Source organism: Carcharhinus amblyrhynchos, chromosome 3 (assembly GCF_965287045.1).
Source record: "Carcharhinus amblyrhynchos chromosome 3, sCarAmb.v2.hapA, whole genome shotgun sequence".
Taxonomy (NCBI): Eukaryota; Metazoa; Chordata; class Chondrichthyes; order Carcharhiniformes; family Carcharhinidae; genus Carcharhinus; species Carcharhinus amblyrhynchos.
In genome coordinates, this window is record NC_137326.1 from 103,564,724 (window position 1) to 103,587,474 (window position 22,751).

The window sequence follows — 22,751 nt, forward strand, 5'->3', positions numbered from 1 at the left end:
TTTAAAGAAAATTATACAAAATTAAAGTGAAACTCAACAGAATTCAATACTCTGGTAACAAGGACAAAATGATCTGGCAAAATGAAACTATGTTTGGATCACATGGGCATTTACAAAAATCAACTATACAAACCAGCTTTAATAACTCAAATATAGAGATGACTACTAGGAGGGGTAAGACGAGGAGACAAAGAAACAACTTGCATCACATGTACAATCTCCTGATTAGCACAGTGGAGAATTAACAGCTACTTGTATCCACTCACACAATTGGGAAACCTGGACCAAAAGCAAAACACTGTCAACGCTTGGAATCTAGTGCAGGGAAATGGTGACATAAAGCTAATATTATTAGTAACCCAGAGATCCAGGCCAATACCGGGACACTGGTTCAAATCTCATCATGGCAGCTGATGGAATTTGAATTCAAGTACCAGGATTTGATGGTTTGAGTTATAAGGAGAGGCTGGATATACTGGGACTTTTTTTTCTCTGGAACGTAGAAGGCTGAGGAGTGACCTTCGAGATCTATAAAATAATGGAGGGGCATAGATCAGCTAGATAGTCAATCTTTTCCCAAAGACAGGGGAGTCTAAAACTGAAGGCATAGGTTTAAGGTGACAGATATATCAGAGGGGCAATTTTTTCACAGAGTGGTGAATGTATGGAACAAGCTGCCACAGGTAGTAGTAGAGATGGGTACAATTTTGTCTTTTAAAAAGCATGATAGTTACATGGATAAGATGGGAATGGAGGGATATGGGGCAAATGCAGGCAATTGGGATTAGCTAAGGGGTTTTTTAAAAAAAGGGCAGCATGGACAAGTTGGGCTGCCTGTTTCCATGCTGTAAACCTCTATGACTTAAGTCTGGCCTATACAACGTGTCTAACTTTTAACTGTCCTCTGAAATGGAAAGGAAGCCACTCAGTTCAAAGATAATTAGGGATGGGCAATAAATGCTGGTCTCGCTAAGAAAAAAATTTGAAAATGCAAAAAAGACAGGAACTGTTCTGCTGAAAGGTCAACCCGAAGTAACCCTGCTTCTCTCTCCACAGATGTCCCTGACTTGCTGACTATTTCAAGTGTTTTCTATTTTTATTTGGCAAAGTTCAACATTGTGGGGGAGAGGAAATAAGAGGCAGGAATTATACACATACAGTAAATGCAAAGTTCCCGTTACAAAAATAGAAAGATGAAAGAGACTGGGCTCTTTTGATTGCTCCGTTAGTTAAGAGTGAGCGTTTGGCTTTAGGTTCCATGGTAGATATCAGCCAGGGTCACAGTAACACAAGAGCAAGGATAAATCCTCTTCAGAATATAATTTTTCAAAGTGAACCTCAGTTACCAGAGAAAGGCAAGGGGATTTCAGTCAAATTGGAGATACTCCATGCTAAGAGACATGTCTTGAATTCTGTAATCTACATTTTTCCAGTATTTGTTTATTCTCCGCTATGTTGCTTCCTTTGCTGCAAATGAACAGAAAATATTTTTGAAGTGACAGTGCTGTTTTCCCTGGGGAAGCCAATGTGTGTTTAACAAGATGAGAGAATGATTTCCAAAAATGAAACCAGTTTGTACTCCCACAAGAATATGTGTGGGTGTTTTTCATTATATAAGGAAATTAGGTATATAGTATTTAGCTTTTTGTTCTTTGCAGACCATTCAATACAAGCAGATAACATGTTTCTAGGTACTACCAGTGTTGTTCAGCATTATTGCCAAAAACTATCAAAATGGATAAAGTGATGTTTGAGTACATGGCATTCAATTCAATAGCCAGGCAAAATACCAAGTTTAAATTTAATGTTTATGCCACTGAACATATATTCAAGCAATTTCCTGGAATCTTCAGCACGAGTCAGCTCAGATACTAAGCCAAATAATATACAGGTGAAAACGCAACAAAATACAAGTGACCATTGCTAAGCTAATGCCAGAGGCTGGGTTTGTCTATTTAGTTTGCTGTTATATCCATAAATCAGCAATAAACTTAACACAAATATAATTTCACCTTTTGCTAAAACCATGTCTTATTAACCTACTACTTGATTTTATTTCAGTACTATGGAAAACAACACAGCTATTTTCACTAAGCCCGAATCAAAAGCATTCAAAACCTAATCTGAATCATACTTGTTTACGTGAATATAAAAATAGATTGTGCATGCAAGTCTTACTGCTGATAACAAACAGCACATTGTATAATTTACATTCAGCCTTCTGCACTTAGTGGGTAGGGTAGCACAGCAGTTATGTTACTGAACTAGTAATCCAGAGACCTGGACTAAAGATCCCAAAAACATCCCAAGATACATGTTCAAAACTCATCATGACAGTTGGAGATTTTAAATTGAAGTAAATAAATCAAATAAAAAATGGTACTCTCAGAAGTGATGACTAGGAAACTACCAGATTGTCATAAAAGCCAACCTGTTCACTAATGTCTTTTATTGACTAATATTTTCCATCCTTATCTAGTCCAGGCTGTATGCAACACCATGCCCATAGCAATGTGGTTGATTAACTACCCATTGAAATGGCCTGGCAAGCCATTAATTTCTAACTCAAGGGCAATAAATGCTGGAATTGCCAGCAATTTAAAGAATATTTTGTTTGACTGAAATGTCGATAACTAAAATTAGAACAAAGAAAATTACAGCACAGGAACAGGCCCTTTGGCCCTCCAAGCCTGCACCAACCACACTGCCCCACTGAACTAAAACCCATTACTCTTCCTGGGACCATATCTCTATTCCCATGCTACTCATGATTTTGTCAAGATCCCAATTAAAAGTCACTATTGTATCCTCTTCCACTATCTCCCCCAGCAGCAAATTCCAGGCACCCATCACCTTCTGGATTTAAAAAAACTTGCCATAATGTGGAGATGCCAGCATTGGACTGGGGTAAACATAGTAAGAAGTCTCACAACATCAGGTTAAAGTCCAACAGGTTTATTTGGTAGCACAAGCCACTAGCTTTTAGAGCAGTGCTCCTTCATCAAGTGAGTGGGATTTCAGTTCACAAACAGGGCATATAAAGACACAAACTCAATTTACAAAATAATGGTTGGAATGCAAGTCTTTACAGGTAATCAAGTCTAAAAGGTACCGACAGTGAGTGTGGAGAAAGGGTTAAGCACAGGTTGAAGGGATGTGTATTGTCTCCAGCCATAACAGTTAGTGAGATTTTGCAAGCCCAGGCAAGATGTGGGGGTTTTCAGATAGTGAGACATGAACCCAAGATCCCGGTTGAGGCCGTCCTCATGTGTGCAGAGCTTGGCTATCAGTCTCTGCTCAGTGACTCCGCGTTGTCGTGTGTCGTGAAGGCCGCCTTGGAGAATGCTTACCCAAAGATCAGAGGACAAATGCCCATGACCACTGAAGTGTTTTAGGTGGTTACGGACATTCAGCCTTCGATTTTCAGATAAGCGTTCTCCAAGGAGGCCTTCACAACACATGACAATGCAGAGTCGCTGAGCAGAGACTGATAGCCAAGTTCTGCACACGTGAGGACGGCCTCAACCGGGAACATGGGTTCATGTCACACTGTCTGTAATCCCCACGACTTGCCTGGCCTTGCAAAATCTCACTAACTGTCCTAGCTGGAGACAATACACATCTCCTTAAACTGCGCTTAACTCTCTCTCCAGTCACATTGTCTGTACCTTTAAGACTTGATTATCTGTAAAGACTCGCATTCCAACCATTATTTTGTAAATTGAGTTTGTCTTTATATGCCCTGAAATCCTACTCATCTGGAAGAAGGAGCAATGCTCCAAAAGCTAGTGGCTTGTGCTACCAAATAAACCAGTGGGACTTTAACCTGGTGTTGAGAGACTTCTTATTGTAAAAAAACTTGTCTCATACTTCTTTAAACCTTGCCCCTTGCTCCTTAAACTTATGCCCTTGAGCAATTGACTCTTCCACCCTGGAAAAGCTTCTGGCTATCCACTCTGGTGATGCCTCTCAATCTTGTAGACTTCTACCAGGACGCCCCTCAACCTCCGTCCTTCCAATGAGAACAACCAAATTTCTCCAACCTCTCCTCATTGCTAATGCCCTGCATACCAGGCAACATCCTGGTAAGTCTTTTCTGTACCCTCTTCAAAACCTCCACATCTTTCTCCTAGTGTGGCAACCAAAATTGAACACAATATTCAAAGTGCAGTCTAAGGTTCTATAAAGCTGCAGCATGACTTGCCAATTTTTAAACTTAGTGCCCCAGCCAATGAAGACAAGCATGTCGTCTGCCTTTTTGACTACCTTCTCCACCCGTGTTGGCACTTTGTGACCTGTCTACCTGTACACCCCAGATCCTCTATCTCTTAAGGATTCTGCCATTTACTATACATTTCCCACCTGCATTAGACCTTCCAAAATGCATTACCTTACACTTGTCTGAATTAAACATTTTCAGCCATCTTTTGATTTGATGTATTATTGTCACACGTATTTACAGTGAAAAGTATTGTTTCTTGCGTATTGTACGGACAAAACATACTGTTCAGAGAAGGAAATGAAAAAGAAACAGATCTCTCTGCCCAAGTGTCCAACCACAATATCCTCTGATGCTCCTCATCACTATCCGCAATTCCATCAAACTTCTGTGTCGTCTGCAAACTTACTGATCGAACCAGTTACATTTTACTCCAAATCATTTATATATATTACAAACAGCAATGGTTCCAGCACTGATCCCCGAGAATTGCCACTTGTCACAGTCCTCCATTCAGAAACGCACCCTTCCACTGCTATCCTCTGTCTTCTGAGACAGAGCCAGGTTTGTATGCATCTTGCCAGCTCACCTCCAATCCCATGCGACTTCATCTTCTGTACCAGTCTGCCATGAGGGACCTCGTCAAAGGTCTTACAGAAGTCCATGTAGACAACTTCCACCGCCCGACCCTCAATCATTTTCCTCACTTCCTCAAAAAACTCGATCAAATTAGTGAGACACGACCTCTCCTTCACAAAACCATATTGCCTTTCACTAATACATCCATTTATTTCCAAGCGGGTGTAAATCTTGTCTTGAAGAATTCTCTCCAATAATTTCCCTACCACTGATGTAAGGCTCACTGGCCTGTAATTTCCTGGACAATCGTTGCTACTCCTCTTAAACAAAGGAACAAAATTGTTAAACATTTTCAAAAAAATTTGAAACAATCTCAAAATTGTGACCAAAATGCCCAAGAACTTCATAATGGTACTTTATTCCCAATTTTCTTTTCTTGAGCTCTCTGTTCAAAGGCAGGTTCAACCCATAGCACCACAACTTCCATCACAGGTCAGGCAAGGAGGCAAGTCCCAAATATTGCCCCAGTCGGAACAGTGATCAAACCCCATGCTACTGACACCAACCTCATCCACACCAAGGAATCATTGACAAAACATACTTCTACATGCATTTTGCAGCCTGGAGCAACAGATAGAGAGATTTTAGGCTCCAATTTTTTTTCCATCACATGGCTGGCCAGGAATCTCTCTTGCTCTTACCATCTGCAGTTGGCATATTTTGGAATGATTTACAAGTTGATATTCAACCTGTTTGGCTACATTATTAACAGACCTGCTTTGACCATCAAGTCCTAGATGGGGACTTGAACCGGAGCTTCTGGCTCAGAGGCAGGTTTGCTGCCCGCTGTATCACAAGGCCACAGCCCAATTTATCTATTATCAAAAATATTACCCACATCCAAATAAATCATTCACTTTTACTAAACAATGGTAACATTTTTAAAACTCTTAGTCAACTGCAGCACCCAACTTCGATGGACTGTAATAAAATTCCTGAAATCTATTTTTTCAATCACAATCTCAGTTTCAATTACGAATGGTATATCCAGTGAGCTGAATCAGTTCTGGCCAAGAATATTAACCTTTCACAACCCAAGCTATATTATTGCTAAGGTTGTTAGTTAATCACAGCTAACTTTTACAATGAAGCGTTTGTTCATTTTGGTGATTAATGTTTTTAAACATGTTAATTTCAGAGGTTACAGAAATTAAAACAATGTTTCAACAAAAAGAAAGCTCAGATGTTCAATACTTTTAGTTTCAAACACAATATAAACACCATCTTTGAGCCAGAAGTTCCAGGTTCAAGTCTTATTCCAGGAATTGGTCAGGGAAGGTCCGTTAATAATGTAGCCAAATATTTTATTTTCAAAATAAAATATACAATTATGTCATTTTAATTGACAATGAACTTCATACTCTATGCCCTTATTGCTACCGTCTGCCATCCAACCTCCAATGGTGAGAGATGTAGAAATAAACAATTTTAAAAAGTTTCTGTGATGAGAGGTTTGGGCAGAAAAGTAATACACGATTCAAGGGCACACAGAAACAGGTTTGTGTTATGTGGAGCAGAGGGCCTGGATGGGGCAGGCGAGGGCCAAGAGCCATCTCTTTTAAAAAAAACAAAAGCTGAAAAACAGACCATCATGTTTGATATGTATTTAATGTAGATCAGTATTCCAGAGACAGCATTATGGACTCAAGTGTCTGGGAGAGATTTTAGGTCTTTTTTAAACAAAAAGGGGGCCTGCTGTTTAGTTGGATCAGTTGGTGGTTGCTTGGAGTCACTGTCAAATTGAGTTCCAGGATGACATGGGTATGAATTTTTCCATATAATTCCATGTAATATCAAAAATAAAACCAACCTAAAGGAGATATAATATTAAATATGATTAAAACCTAGATTAACACCAATTTTAATTGTTTAATAGCCCTAATTATAAGATAGTATAATGCATCAAAATACACAAGTATGAATGATAATTTTAAGTTCAACAAATACAACATTGAAATATTTGAGCTTTATATTCATTACATTAAAGAAAATATTGAAATACAGCCAAATTTATGTTGAAACAATGCCAAAACAAGTCTATTAAATCTCAGAATATCAACTGTGCTGTACATTGATACTAATAAAATTAACACTAATATTTATTGTACATATTCAGTTTTTCAAAATTCATATTAGGTTTCCATGATCAGCAAACAGTCTGCTTGATGCATTTTTAAAAAGGTTAAACTAAAATTTGGTCTGACTACATTAAAACATGAAAAAAGGCATGGCCAGGTGTACCAAGTACTAACGTCACACAAGTAGGATGAGGAAATACCACGAAAAATGTTCGACTGACTTACAGACCATTTGATATTCCTTCAACTCTTAGCCTTGTATAATTGTAATGCATTTTTTGGTACTAGTTCACATTGTGCATTGGCTTAGCTGCTTATCAGAAGAAGCAATTTACTATCACTTCCATATTAGAGGGATTACCATTGTTCTAAAAAGCAACAATATCCTTCCAACTTGTATTAAAGTGAGCACTCACTGACATTACATTGAGAAAAGATCAACTAGTATATTAGCATCAATTAAAACACACTCCCTTTTCAAGATCTGAAACCCCAATTGAACTTCCTATGTTCCAATACATCCATTTATCATAATGAAAATATTGAGGCTTTATTAAATTATTCATTGACTACAAAGCATCAGACCTGGGTTTAAATAAGCTTGACATCTCATTATCTACACAGTGATAAGTTCTTGAGGCTTTCCAGTGAGCCCTCAAATTTAGTTGACTGTCAATTTCAAAAATTGCTTAATTATGCACTAAAATAACACTTACAATGATGTACAACATGATCTAGTTATTTGCAATAAATAAGATGATGAGAAAACACATACTTCATGTCTGTGAATCAGAAGTTAGAATTTAGAAAAATGGTGCATGCATTAAATTTGCATTAACAATACAATTATAAGATTTGAGAAGTTTGGGCTGGATTTTAGTTGCAAAATATAGTTGCATAGTAACTTCTGTAAAGAAAATAAGAAAACTCAACTTAAATGTACAGCATTTATTTACAGTTTCACACTTCAGACTTAAATTCTAAATCAAATACTTTTAATGCAATAGCTGTGTAACTAAATTTTGATAACTATCACATCCAAAATATATTACAAATGAGTAGGCATTAGTACAGCAACTGAGATGCACTCAAATAATTGACCAACACTCCGTGGCAAGTATCGCAGTACAGTTAACGAAAGAAACAAATCCATCCTGCTCTGCAGAAGCTCTTCGGAATGGTACTGCTGTTAGAAACGTACACACAAGTCATTCAGGAAATAATTTTCACACATGATAAAATCCAAATGTTGTTTAATAGGAAAGCACCAGTAAATGCACTCATTCTATTCTTTACCAAGCATTTAGATAGATAACCACAGTGCACATCCATTTGCGATATACACTGTCAGAATTCCTGGAACCTTCCATGTAATGTGATTTCACTTCATTTCCACTTTTCAACCCACTCTGCACATTGTGTTCTTGATCTGTGAAATCAAATACCAAATCATATGAAACCAAATATTAAGTCTTAATGACTTTTGCCTACAGTAATGGTTACTATTTTCTTTCATATTGTCATCCCAAAAATCCTTTTACTCTTTTGGCATAAAACATTCTTGACCTGACATCAAGTAAAAACTAGGAGAAAGCTATAAGATGCAAAGAATATAATTCAGACAAGACAGAAGAGAAGGAATGAATGCACTTAAATGATATGATGAAATGACAAATTGGTACCTTAATTTTACTAAAGGGAGTAACTGAAACAGTATTCATACCATCCACATATCGCGTCAGCACAAGGACAGAATTTCAGATACTGATCCAAACTACATCTATAGAGTCAGAACAATTACAGCTCAAGTCCATTTGTACTGTCAAGTCCATTGCGGATCTCTGCAGCATCAACTCTGCTAATCACACTACCCTCTCTTTTCCCCATATCCCTGTAGTTTTATTCCCTTCAGTTGATAATCCAACTCCCTCTTGAAAGTCGCAATTGAATCTGCCTCCACCAGCCCTCACTCTAGGCCCTAACCGCTCTGTGCAAAAAAGATTTCATGTCACTTTTGGTTCTAATACTAATAACTTTAAATCTGTGTCCCCCGGTTCTTAATCCTTTTATATATGAAAACAGCTTCTGTCTATTTTGATTTTGAGTACCTCTGTCAAATCTCCATTCAACTTTCTCGTCTTCAAGGAATCCCAGCTTCTCCAATCTATCCACATAGCTGAAGTATAGCTGAATGTAACAGCACGGTAGCCTCACAGCTCCAGAGACCTGGGTTCAAATCCTGACTTGGGCCATTGTCTGTGTGGAGTTTGCACATTCACCCTGTGACTACATGGGTTTCCTCTCGCAGCTCTGGCTTCCTCCCACAATCCAAAGATGTGCAGGTTAAGTGCATTGGCTATGCTAAATTGCCCCTTCACGTCCCTGAATGCACAGGTTAAAGGTATTAGCAGGGTAAATGTGTGGGGTTATGGGGATAGGGCAGAGGTGGGATTGTTGTCAGTGCAGACTCAATGGGCCAAAGAACTTTCTTCTGCACTGTATGATTCTATAAAGTCTCTCATCCTTGGAACCATCCTCAATTTTTGTTATGCACTTTCTCCAATACCCTCACAGCCTTCCTAAAGTGTGGTGCCCAGACTAGACAAGAAACTCCAGCTGAGATCAAACCATTTTTAAGGCACATCATAACTTCTTTGTTTTAATATTCCATTTCGCCAGTATATTTTACTACCTTTCTTTGTCTTTTCCAGCACTTCCTTTAGAATGTTCCAGGGTCATGGGATCAAATCTCACCACGACATCCATTCGAATTGAAATTCAATAAAAAAATCTGCAATATAAAGCTAGTTTCAGTAATGGTGATTGGTTTTTTACAACAATTGATGATAGATGGCACAATCTGGTTCACTAATATCCCTTTCAGGAAGGAAGTATGCCACCCTTACGTGGTCTTGCTGTGACACCAGATCCACAGCAGTGCGTTCTCTGATTTAGCATAGCAAGCCACTCAGTTTGAGGATATTTAGTGATGAGCAACAAATGCCGGCCTTGCCAGAGACATCCACATCCCATGAAAATAATAAAGAAAGAAAATGTACTGTCTAGTTTATATTGCCATTTTCCAGTCTTCCTGACACTTCACAAGTGTCTGCATTAGATTTCATCTTCCACCTATTCACGCATTCCACCAGCCTGTGCACGTCCTCTTGAAATTTATCAGCATTATCTTTATAACTTTAAATAGTTCCACATTTTGCATCAGCTGTGAATATTGGAATTCTGCCCTGTATATCCAAATCATTATTGTAGATCAAGAAAATCAGGTGGGTCTCGCACAGACTCCAGGGGAACCCCATCTATCCTTCAGTGAAAGCAAAACAATCGATTACTACTCTGTTTCCTGTCACAAGAACTTCCTATCCATGTTGACAATGGTATTTTTATTCCATGGGCTTCAACTTTGCTGGCAAGCATTTTATATGCCACTTCATGAAATGCATTCAGAAAGTCATATACACCAAATCAACCAGATTACCCTCGCTGTTGCCTCAAACAAAATTCAATCAAGCTGGTACCCAACGATTTGCCTTTGACAAATCCATGTCAATGTTCCTTAATAAACTTACATTTGTCCAAATGGCAATTAATTTTATCCCAGATTTTCACCTCCAATAAGTCGTACCTTACCGCTTAGGTTAAAATTATAAGGCCTGCTTCACTGGGTTTACCCTTTCATCCTTTTTGAACAAGATTGTGACATTGGCAATTCTCCAATTTCCTGATATCACCCCTGCACCCAAGGAAAACTATGGCCATCTTTACGACCTTGTCTCCCTCAGCATTCTTGGGTGCATCCATTGGTTAGAGTCATACCTAGCACAAAAGGAGATGGTTGTGGCTCTTGTAGGCCAATAATCTCAGCCCTAGGACACTGCTGCCTCAGGGTTGTGTCCTTGGCTCAACCATCTTCAGCTGCTTCGTCATTGACCTTTCCCATCACAAGGTCAGAAGTTGGGATGTTCACTGATAATTGCATCAGCACCATTCATGGCCCATTTCAATATCTGAAGAGTCACGTCCAAGTGCAACAAGACCTGGACAGCATTCAGATTTGAACTTATAAGCAGCAAGTAACATTCATGCCACACAAGTACCAAACAATGACAAACCTCAACAGGAGAGAATCTAACCATTTCCCCAAGACATTCAATGAATGCATTACCATCAGTCAATGTGCCATCAACAACATCTTGAAAGTTACCACCAACCAGAAACTGAACTGGACAAAGCAAATACATACTGTGGCTGCAAGAGTGGTTCAGAGATTGGACATTCTGCATAAAGTTTCTTATCTCAACTCCCCAAACACCTTTTTACATTCTACAAGGTGCAAGTCAGGAGTGTGATTGAATAACTCTCCACTTGCCTGGAGCTACACCCAAAACATTCAGCACCATGCAGAACAGTATGTGCAGCTATACCCAAAACGTTCAGCACCATGCAGAACAATGCGATCTGTTTGATGGAACTCCCACTCTTTCATCAGAGGGAGCTCCAACTTAGATTTCCCCGATTAACCTCTCATGACAATGACAACAATAGCCAAACCATTACCTCTTTAAAGACAGTCCATTGTGGTATTACAGCTATGCCTGCTAATCTTTCATTTCAATTTGCCTGCTCAATTTGCAGATCAGCTGTGATGTCATTTATTTTTGCTGCACTTTTTTGTATATAAAACTTCAATGGTACATCATGGAGAAAAATAAAACAGCACTGTTATATGAATTTCAAACTATAGCTTGAGACTCCCCCATCAAATGATAGTATTCTTCACTGTAAGAATACTAAAATAAACACAAATATACTTCCACAGCAAATTGACTGATCAAATTTCCATTTAAATTTTGATCATGGTCAAAATGCAAGAATCATTAGACAATTTCTTTGGTGTGAAGATGTCACCATTTTATCCCAAAATTGAAAAATGGCTTATTCTTCTGTCAAAGGGTTTTTGTTTCAATTGAACATATTTGCAAACATTGCTAGTTCAGTGTGGTTCCAGCAATTTTGGTATCATTTCATGTTCCCTTTCAGATTTTCTTAAATTGATATCCATTCTGGGATGAGCAGACTTTTTTTTCAATTAAATACATGGAAGAACAAAGCAAGTGTCTTCAGTTCTGGCCATAAACTCTATCCCCCCACCCCCCAGCCTATTTTTTGAGTCAGATCTATCCTATTTGACACTAAGCTGAGCTTCCAATTTCATATTCTCTGTCAAAATCACCCACTTCCATATCATCACCTATCTCTCTCCCAGCCTACTGGTTGCTGCCTCCAACATTAACTATTCCAACTCTCTCCTGGCTAGCCTCCTACCATCCATAAACTTGAGCTGAAGTTCACCCTCAACTTGGCTTCCCCTAGCCTAACTTGCACCAGGTCTCATTACCCAAGACGCTGATTTTCTTGGTTCCAGATCTGACAATGCCTCAAATTTATAATTGTGGTATTCAACTCCTTACATGGCCTTACTCCTTCCACATTCTAGAGCATTCCCCAGTTTGTCACCCTCCAAGATCGCAGGGCTACTCCAATTTGGGCTTCCCGTGTGATTTTCTTTGTTCAGCGACAATGTTGGCACCCAAGTCCTGACATTTCGTTCCTAAAATTATCTAACTCTCCTTGTTCAAAATCCTTCTCTTCATCAAGCTGTTGGTCATCTGTTCCATTGACTATAAGACTCTATGTTATATTTTGCTCAATAACATACTCTAGAGGCACCTTGGGGGGTGATTTACGACAGTGAAGGTGCAAGTTGCTGCTTAAAGATTAGACTTCCTGTGGTTCTTAACATTCAGTGCTTCACTGTATAATTATTTTTCTTTTAAAACAATTGAGCACATAAGCAAAATTAATTTACTGCACATAATGCATTGGGATTTACAAAACAAAATATGCAGTAATTAATTTTTGATTGTAAAGCTTGTGCCTGATCTTTGTGGAAATGCTCCTTCACTGCAAACATTTTTTTTGAAACTTTTGAAAACAAGCCATCATTAAGCTTATTGCAATCTAACTTGCATAAATGAACATGTTTGTGCAGAACTAATGTGGATGATTCCAATTTTTTGAGGAGTTATGTTCTTTGATGCAACATAATAACAGTTTGAACTTGCAAAATGGTGATTGAAACCTTATGTTTACTCAGGATTGGCTTATCAAAGACACATTTTGGTTTAATGATGCAGTATATTTGAATAGAAAATATTCTGTAAGAAATCTGTTAATTAAGAGACTATATTGCTATTTATCTAATAACTGTACGTATCACATTTCCATTTGCCTTAAGCTGTTACTACGCTCCCATTCTTCTTCTAGGTTGCACGTTTCCTATGCAAGGCTAGCAGAGCAGGTTGCGTTCTCCAAGGCTACCACATATGTTGTTTCTCATGAAGCAGTTACATGACTTAGTTTAAAAATAAAACTCAGAGGCGATAGAGGACAGAGTAAGTGCTGAACTTCATCTATGCTATAACACCCCTGCCAATTGTAACATTACCACACCATGCTCACTGAGTTCTGCACTCTGCATTGACATTTCTGATCCAAAAGGAGGAAAGGGGAAGACAAAACTCTGACATTTTTAAAAAATGGCTAATTGTTAACCAATGGGTGATAAAGTTAGCAACATCAACTTCACTATGATGTGCTAAAGCATGCTGTTATTAGTGTGCGACTAACCCTGTTACTTCTAGCAAAGCAACTGAAGCTACAGACTGGGATCTTCCTTCTTGCATTCATATGACATTCTTGTTCCAATAAATTTAGCTTTACGTAGCACCTTATATTTTCTCAGCATTCCCCAACGCACACAGCTACTCGGTGTGACCACTTGTGTTTTGTAGGCAAATGTGGTACCCAAAGTAAATACGGTAGCAAAATCCCACAAATAACAAGGCATGTTGAATTTATTTTTGGGATCTTGTCTAGCACTGGGGAGGCAATGGCCTAATGGTATAACTGTAGGACTGTTAATCCAGAGACTCAGCTAGTGTTCTGGTGACGCAGGTTTGAATCCTGCCATGGCAGGTGGTGGAATTTGAATTCAAAATAAAATCTGGAATTAAGAACCAACTGATGACCATGAAACCATTCTTGGTTGTCAGAAAAACATATCTGATTCACTTCTGCCCTTTAGGGAAGGAAATCTGCATTCCTCACCTGGTCTGACCTACACGTGACTCCAAAGCCACAGCAACATAGTTAACTCTCAGCTTCCCCCTGAAATGGCCAAGCAAGCCACTTTATTGTCGTCACCACCTTCCCAAGGGCAACTACGAATAAGCAATAAATATTGTTTAATAAATGCATTCACTTAACCAAACCAACAATTCAATTTTGATAAGGTCATTTCATACAAGTAGATGAACTGATCCAACTCTAAGAGTGGCTCATTTCCCCATAATGCATGCAAGCACAAATGCTAAGCCAAAAAGTGCAAAGGCAGAGGTCTTAATTACAACTAAGGAAATGACTGGCTAATTCTATCCCTTATTTTGAAGTTTGCAACTGCATACCTGTGTAGCAGAAACTAAATTGTTCTATAAAAGGAAGCTGGCACAAGACTATAATGTACAAGATGCCTCAGTTATCGAAAGGATTCCTATTTCAGTATTAAACTGGAAACACAATTAACATGTCACAAAAGTGGATTCCTGTGCAGTGTCAAGATTTACATAGCATATTTTTGATCCAAGAATGCAAAAATTGATTTATTTTATGATTCAGCTGAATTTAATGAATATAATCTTATGGTAAACATATGATGTAAATATGAAAGTCTAAGCATCTAATTAGTCTGTAAAAGGGAGGGGAAAAAGGCATTTGTTTCTTCTTGTTGAAAAACAAGATGCTGCAGCACACAGGCAATCCGCAACTTTATGACATTCATGTCTTAACGATTGGCACTTGCGTTACAAGCTACCATCCCATTTTGACTATACAATGTTGGTTTCAACTTTACAACATCATGCTAGCACAATCAAATCTGCGTACTGACATTCTGCACTGCAGCAACTCACCAGGCTTCCTTAGACAACATCTTCCAAACCTATGACCACTACCACCCAGAAAGTCAACGGCAGCAAACACACGGGAACACCACTAACATAGAACACTACAGCACAAACAGGCCCTTCGGCCCACAAGTTGCGCCGATCACATCTATACCTAACAAGCCATAGAACTATCTGTAACTGCCAATCCCATATACTCATCCAGAAGTCTTTTAAAAGACCCCAGCGAGTTCACCTCTACCACCACCGACGGTAGCCCATTCCAATCACTCACCACCCTCTGAGTGAGAAACTTACCCTTACTTGCAATTTCCCCTGCACGCCACTTGCCATCTTGACTAGGAAATACAGAAATCTCACAACACCAGGTTAGAGTCCAACCAGTTTATTTGATAGTAATCCCACAAGCTTTCAGAAATGGTTTTCCTTCGTCAAGAGTGGGGAAGTTTCCATACAAGGTTAACAGATCCTTCAACACACCTGACAAAGGAACACCGTTTCCAAAAGCTTGTGGGATTACTATCAAATAAACCGGTTGGACTCTAACCTGGTACTGAGACTTCTTACTGTGTTTACCCCAGTGCAATGCCGGCATCTCTACATCTTGGAAATAGAGGATCGTAGAGCTATACAGCTCAGAAAAAGGCCTTAACTATTCCGAACTAATTTTTCAGCATTTGACCCATAGCCTTAACATCACAAGTGCACACTTTTTAAGTGTTAAGAGGGTCTCTGCCTTCACCACCCTTTCAGGCAATAGGTTCCAGACTCCCATCACCCTTTGGATGAAAAGGTTTTTCCTCATATCCCCCCTAAACCAGCTGTCCCTTACTTTAAATCTACACCCCCTAGTTATTGATTTTCCTTTGGTGGAGGAACAAAGTTTCTTCCTGTCTACTCTATCCATGCCTCTAATTTTACACATTTCAATCACATCCTCTTCTGCTCCAAAGGAAACAACCCCAGTCTACCCAATCTCTCTTCATAACTAAAAGTCCTTTGTCCAGGCAACATCCTCATAAATCTCCTCTGCACCCTTTCCACTGCTATCACATCCCTTCCATTATATGCTTTGTAGAACTGCACACAATACTCTAGCTTTGCCCTAACCAACATTACATAGTTCCAACATAACCTCCTTGCTCTTAAACTCTATGCCTCGGCTTACAAAGGCAAGTATACAATATAACTTCTTAACCACTTGTCCATTAATCGCAAAGGACTGTTGTAAATACACACCAAGGGCACTGTAATCCTCAGTAGTTCCCAGTATTCTGCCATTCATAATGTATTCCCTTGCTTTGTTTATCCTGCCCAAATGCGTTCTCTCTCACTTATCTGGATTGAATTCCATTTGCTGCTGCTCAGTCCATCTGACCAGTCCATCTATAATCTCCTGCACCTTAAGGCTATCCTCCTAGCTATTTACCACCCCAATTTTTGTATCATCCACAAACTTACGGATCAACCTTCCTACATTCAGGCTAAATCATTTATAAAAATTACAAACAGCAAGGGCCCCAACACTAATCCCAGTGGGACCCTACTGAACACAGTCTTCCAGTTGAAAAAATACCCCTCAATCATCACCCTCTGCTTCCTGTCACTCAGCCAATTCTAGATCCAATCTGACAAGTTTCCCTGGATCCCATGGGCTCTTACTTTCACTATTTTCTCCTGATTTATCACAAGTATCGCCATTTCTTCACTGTCAATGGATTAAAATCCTGGCACCCTCTCCCCAAAAGAACTGTAAGTGCACCTGCACAACATGGAAGGAGCAATTCAAGGAGGAAATTCACCACTAGCTTTTCAAAGGCAATTGGGGATGGACAATAAATACTAACCTACATAGCAATACTCATATCCTATGACTTAATAAAAATATGTAAATAAAATCTAAAAAGCCTGAATGTTACTAAAATGTGGTTAGCACTGCTGCCTCAGCACCAGGGACCCAGATTCAGTTCCAGCATTGGGTAACTGTGTTGAGTTTGCACATTCACCCTATGTCTGCGTGGGTTTCGTCCAGTAATCCAGTTTCCTCCCACAGTACAAGGATGAGAAAATTAGGTGAACTGGCCATGCTAAATTGCCCCTTAATTTCCCAAGATATATAGGTTAGAAGAGAGAGCCATGGGACACGTGTAGGGTTACAGGATAGGGCCTGTGTAAAATGCTCTGTCAGAGAGAGTCAGAGCAGATTCAATGGACCGAATGGCCTCTTCTGCTGTGCAGGGATTCTATGATATAGTACCTTTCCAGTGTTTGTTCTATTGTCTAATAGATTAAAACAGTTAACAAGCAAACATGATAAAAGGTAGACCAATTAAAAGTATAGAAATGCAGAGGGACCTGGGAGTTCAAGTGCACAAGTCTCTGAAGGTGGCAACGCTGGTGGAGAAGGTTGCGAAGAAAGCTTATGGAATGCTAGCCTTTATAGGAAGGGGCATAGAGTATAAGAGCTGGCGTCTAATGCTTCAGTTGTACAGAATGTTGGTTAGACCGAATTTGGAGTACTGCGTCCAGTTCTGGTCACCTTACTACCGGAAGGACGTGGAGACCCTGGAGGGAGTGCAGAGGAGCTTTACCACGATGCTGCCTGGTATGGAAAGACTGGGTTATGAGGAAAGATTGGGTAAACTGGGGCTCTTCTCTTTAGAAAGACGGAGATTAAGGGGGGGATCTGATAGAGGTGTATAAAATAATGAAGGGTATAGATAGAGTCAACAGTGGCAGGCTTTTTCCTAGATTGGAGACAAATATCACGAGGGGTCATGAGCTAAGGGTGAGGGGGGAGAAGTATAATTTGGATACTAGAGGGAGGTTTTTCACACAGAGGGTCGTGGGGGTATGGAATGCACTACCAAGTAAGGTGCTGGAGGCAGGCACGCTGGACTCGTTTAAGGTTTACTTAGATAGGCACATGAGTGAAACAGGGATGGAGGGTTATAGGAGACGGTTTTAAAAAGGGTCAGAGCCTCGGGACGATACTGGAAATGTAATACTACATGTTAATGTTTTGTCTCTTTTAATCCACAGCTGTGTCGGTCACCTTGTTGTCTAACAAGGGGCATGCACACGGTGGGTCGTGCGTGGGCGGCTCTTGGATGTTTCGAGAGTGGCCTAGTACTTCGTGTCGTTGTGCGTGCTTAAACCTGGACCAGCAGATGGGCACCACAACAGCTCAGTGACTATCACTCCTCGCTGTGCAGATACATGGATTTGGGCCGGTATCTGTGGGAGTTTGTGCATTCTCCCTGTGGTTGTGTGGGTTTCCTCCGGGTGCTCCGGTTTCCTCCCACACCCCAAAGATGTGCTCTTAGGCTGATTGGTGTACCAAATTGTCCCTACACTATTCTCCCCTGAATCTGGTTACAATAGGGGTACCATTCGCATACACGCGGGGCAAGGTAGGTGTAGGAAAATGCTTTGTTAAGATGGCGGCGCGGGCTCATTGGGCTGAAGGGCCAGTTTCCCGTGCTGGGTTGGTCTCTGTTCTTTAAATCCACTTGGACCAATGATTAACAAGACTGTCAACTTTATGGTCGTAACAACTATATGGAACTGACAACATAATCTTGCTGAAATATAATGTTAATATTGCAGCTAAGAGTTTACATTTTGCAGTTAAATCATAGACATTGACATTCCAGGACAAGAATCTATTGTATTTCCATGCTTCTAGCTTTAGAAATAAATTTAAAATAACAATTGTAATTACTACAATGACATATAACCTATACAATACTCATCAAGATTTATTCTCCCTTTCCTATCCCAGTTTATACTATTCATAGGTGGCAGCAGCTCTGCCAAGACCTGATCCAAGAGGCCAAACCTTGAGTCTAGACATTGTTGTCAGGTAGTTTGACATTAGAAGACAGCAGCTCAATAGAGTCCAATGGAATCCTTAACTAGTGCGTGCAGACAAGCAGAAGTGACAGGACAGCAAGAGCAGATTCTGACCAGGTTTTGTTTCCTAGCCCAGGTTATAAATCCACTTGTGGATGCTCAGCTGTTGCCTGAACTGTGATCGGTTAACACACACACCACACATAGGGATTGAATAGAATGCCCAAATCACAAAAGCACTACTATATACATTAGCAGCTGAAGCTTTTGGGAAAGCCCTTTTTTCAGATTTTTATCCAATACAAAGAAGATTAAAGTAAAATTGTTTTATGCTGTCTTTAAATATATTTCTTTAGAAAGTGATTACTACAAAATATTCAAAATGCATTAAACCCAATTCCAAAAAAACTGACTGAGCACACAAATGTGGTTGTTCCCATACAAGCCCTGTTATATTGCATGGCCAAAAGATACCTTGGATCTTGGCCCCTATAAATCTTTCGTAGATAAAGTATTTTCAAATTATCCAAATAATTATCTTAATTTTTTTCAACAATATTGTTCTCATTACGAATGCTGACAACCAGGTCCACTTATTTAAAAAAAATCTTTAAACGAAATTAATAAGATATAATACACTAGTGTTATATTACATGACAGCACCACAAGAGAATCAGATGATCAGACAATTATCAATCTTGCCCAAGATACACTAGATCCAGAAATGTGCTTACGACTGCTGTTCTTTGTAATAAATGTATCCTGAATTGAGGAGCCAAACTGCTTTTTCTGGAGACAGTGCTGGGCATTACACAAGATCCCTGCAATTGACTAAAAGTGTGTCTTCTGGTTCAGCAATAAAATAAGTCCCACTTATAATCAAACAGAGGTGATTAGCAGAAGCCGTCCCGCATCTGAAACTTCAGCAGTAACGCTCAATTCCAAAATTAATAAACTACTGCTTTTCAATGAAGAGTCTAAACATTTTGGTATGTTTGAAGCAGTAATACATCAAGAGAACACAATCAGCATTAGATAATAAGCCTACTATGCAGGTGAACAAATATCAATCCTAAAATACATTACAACTTTGATACATTTTTAACTATGTGGCATAGATATACAGTGCCTGCTGTTTCTCTTGTACACAATTAAAAATCATTAAAATGGCACAAGTAGTATTTCAGGTCAAATCATACTGTCCAGCTATTCCTGTATTATGTATTATAATAAAAACACTAAGTACTTCAAGGACATGCATTTTTAGCTGCAGATGGCAAAACCTAATTGTTTCACTCCAGTAGTTAATAAACATCTGAACTCACCCCCCTCCCCACCCCACCACAAACAATGTGCTACACCCAACTTCCTTCTACAGTACAGTTTATTTTTACTGCAGATAAGTATTTCTGATAGATAATAGCATGATTGATTATTGTCTTATTTAATGTAGCTTCAAATGAAGCTATATGAAACTTCAATTAAATTTTTAAGTAAATAAATATGAAAAGTAACTTGGATTTTTGTTGGTAAGAAAATTACAAAATTGAGCTACTTCAGAGTAGAGAATCGTGCTGTTTAACCTCTATTGCACACATCTTGCTTTAACCCATACTGGTTAAATCTACATAGTCAATACTTTAGATTCAACATCTCTGAAAAGTCATACAGACTCAAAGGTAATTATGTTTCTGGCTTCACAGATGCTACCAGATCTGAAGTTTTCCAGCATTTTCTGTTTATATTTCTGATTTTCAGCATTCGCACAGCACAATACTTCTCTTTTACTAAAATCTAATTGTCTAGCCACTTCATTTACTCGACATTTCCTGCCAAAATGATACTAATTTCACAACTTCTGCTACAATTATAATTGGAACCGCCCATGAAATCATAGAACCTTACAATGCAGATTTGGCTCATTGGGTCTGCAACTGAGAATTTTATCCAGGCCCATTCCCCTAACCCCACGCATTTATGCTGAGCCTAGGACACAGGGAAGGGGGCAGGATGGGGGTAGGGAGAATGGGGGGGTGGGGAGGGAATAGGAGGGGGGGTCGGCTGGGGAGTGAACGGGAGGGGGGTTTGGCTGGGAATGAGGGGGGTTGGGTAGGGGGCGGGGGGGGTGCAGTATCTGACCTGACAGGTGGCGGCCGCGGCCCCTCCACACTCTCCTTGTCGTCCGGGGGTGGGGGGATGTTTTTCCTGCGGCTCCTCTCCCCTCGGTTTCCTCCTTAATCTCCGAGCATGGCGTCGGCCCTTGGGCGAGATGGATGTGTCTGGCGGCGGTCTCGGTGCCAGTAGCCAGGCGGATGTGTGTGTGTGTCTCTCTCTGGGTGTCGGATCCTCAGTTTCTCATCCACTGTCACTGAGCCCCGTCGCTACCTTTCTCAGTCAGTGAAGCTCCGCCGCCGCTGCCCCTCTCTCTCTCTCTCTCTCTCGGGCCACACCCAGAGCCGGGCCAGCACCCTGGCAACACCGACCTACCAAACACACAGGCGGGGGGGGGGGGGGGAACGCGGAGAAGAGGGGAAACTGCCAACCCACCCAATCACGAACCACACCTCCCACCGTAAACCCACACTGTCTCTTATATTAAATCTTCAATTCGACCAACCTTGGCTCCTGTTCACAAAATATCCCAAATCTTCTCCACCGCCCGCTCTCCCTCCCCCCCCTCCGTTAGAAAATGTTCCGGCCCGACAGCCTCTCAATAACAGAGACGGGCAGATTCATATCAAACACACAGCCGTTAAAATTCAAATGGGGAACGGGAATGTGAGTGCTTAAAATTTATTACAATTGATTAATGTACTTGTCACGGGTTCCTGATCGTTATGAGTGCAATCCTCGGGTAAAGGTGGAGGGTTTGACGGTGAGGAGGAAATGGAGGGAGCTGAGATTTAGGACAGAAAACGAATGCCTGGGTGTTTTAAGCCGGGCTGGTCAGTGCTGGGTATTTTACTTCAGATCTGAACTTTTTATTTTCTGGAAACTGCTTTTGAGATTAAACAGATGGATTCCCCTTGGACAGTGAAGCTGCTAGCTGATTGGCGGTCTCCATGGGGACAGAGGCATTGACGTAAGAGCGCTGGGCGGGGCCTGCAGAGCCCACTGTTTTAACCCCGGAGACAGCCCAGACAGCACTGTGATATATCGCCCAGCCCTGCATACAGTGTGATACACAGCCCCCGCCCTGAGCACAGTGTGATAATGTGTGTCTTTATATGCCCTGTTTGTGAACAGAACTCCCACTTACTTGACGAAGGAGCAGCGCTCCGAAAGCTAGTGGCTTTTGCTACCAAATAAACTTGTTGGACTTTAACCTGATGTCGTGAGACTTCTCGTAATGTGATACACAGTGTAAGACACAGTGTGACACACAGCCCAGCACAATCTCAGCCCAGTACACGGTGTGATACACAGTCCAGCACAATCACAGCCCAGTACACAGTATGATACACAGCCCAGCACAATCACAGCTCAGCACAGTGTTATACCCAGCCCAACCCAGCACAGTGTGATACGCAGCCCAGCACAATCAGAGCCCCTTTCCTGCACAGCCAACGCTAGACTGGTACACTCCTCACACATTTCTTCAATCACTGGAGGGAGCCAGGCTGCAAATCTTCACTTGGAGCTGCCTCAAAGCTCCATCGAGTCAGCTGAAGAGTTCAAGCCCACGGACCGCAACAGCTACGTGTGTGTGTGTGTGTGTGTGTGCACCCGTGGTACATCAATGCACGCTGATATTACAAAAGGTTTTCCTTAATTCTCTCTTGACATCTTCACATGCGTCGGTCTGTAATTGCATATATATTGCCCATTATGAAAGAAGTGCGATGGTTGGAAGTCTTAAATAAAAACAATGCTGGGAATACACAGCAAGTCAGAGAGGGTCTGAGAAAGGTTAACATT

General features: G+C 40.4%; 1 protein-coding gene across 1 annotated transcript in view; it reads right to left on the bottom strand.

The window, feature by feature from the left end:
* LOC145340984 (guanine nucleotide-binding protein subunit beta-4) overlaps window positions 1-21,264 on the bottom strand; it is a 60,944-nt gene extending 39,680 nt beyond the window's left edge. Inside the window, exon 1 of the mRNA XM_080185626.1 lies at window positions 20,973-21,264. The gene's annotated coding sequence lies outside the window, so the exon portion shown is untranslated. The remainder of the gene's footprint in view (window positions 1-20,972) is intronic.
* Between the last annotated feature and the right edge of the window lie 1,487 nt (window positions 21,265-22,751).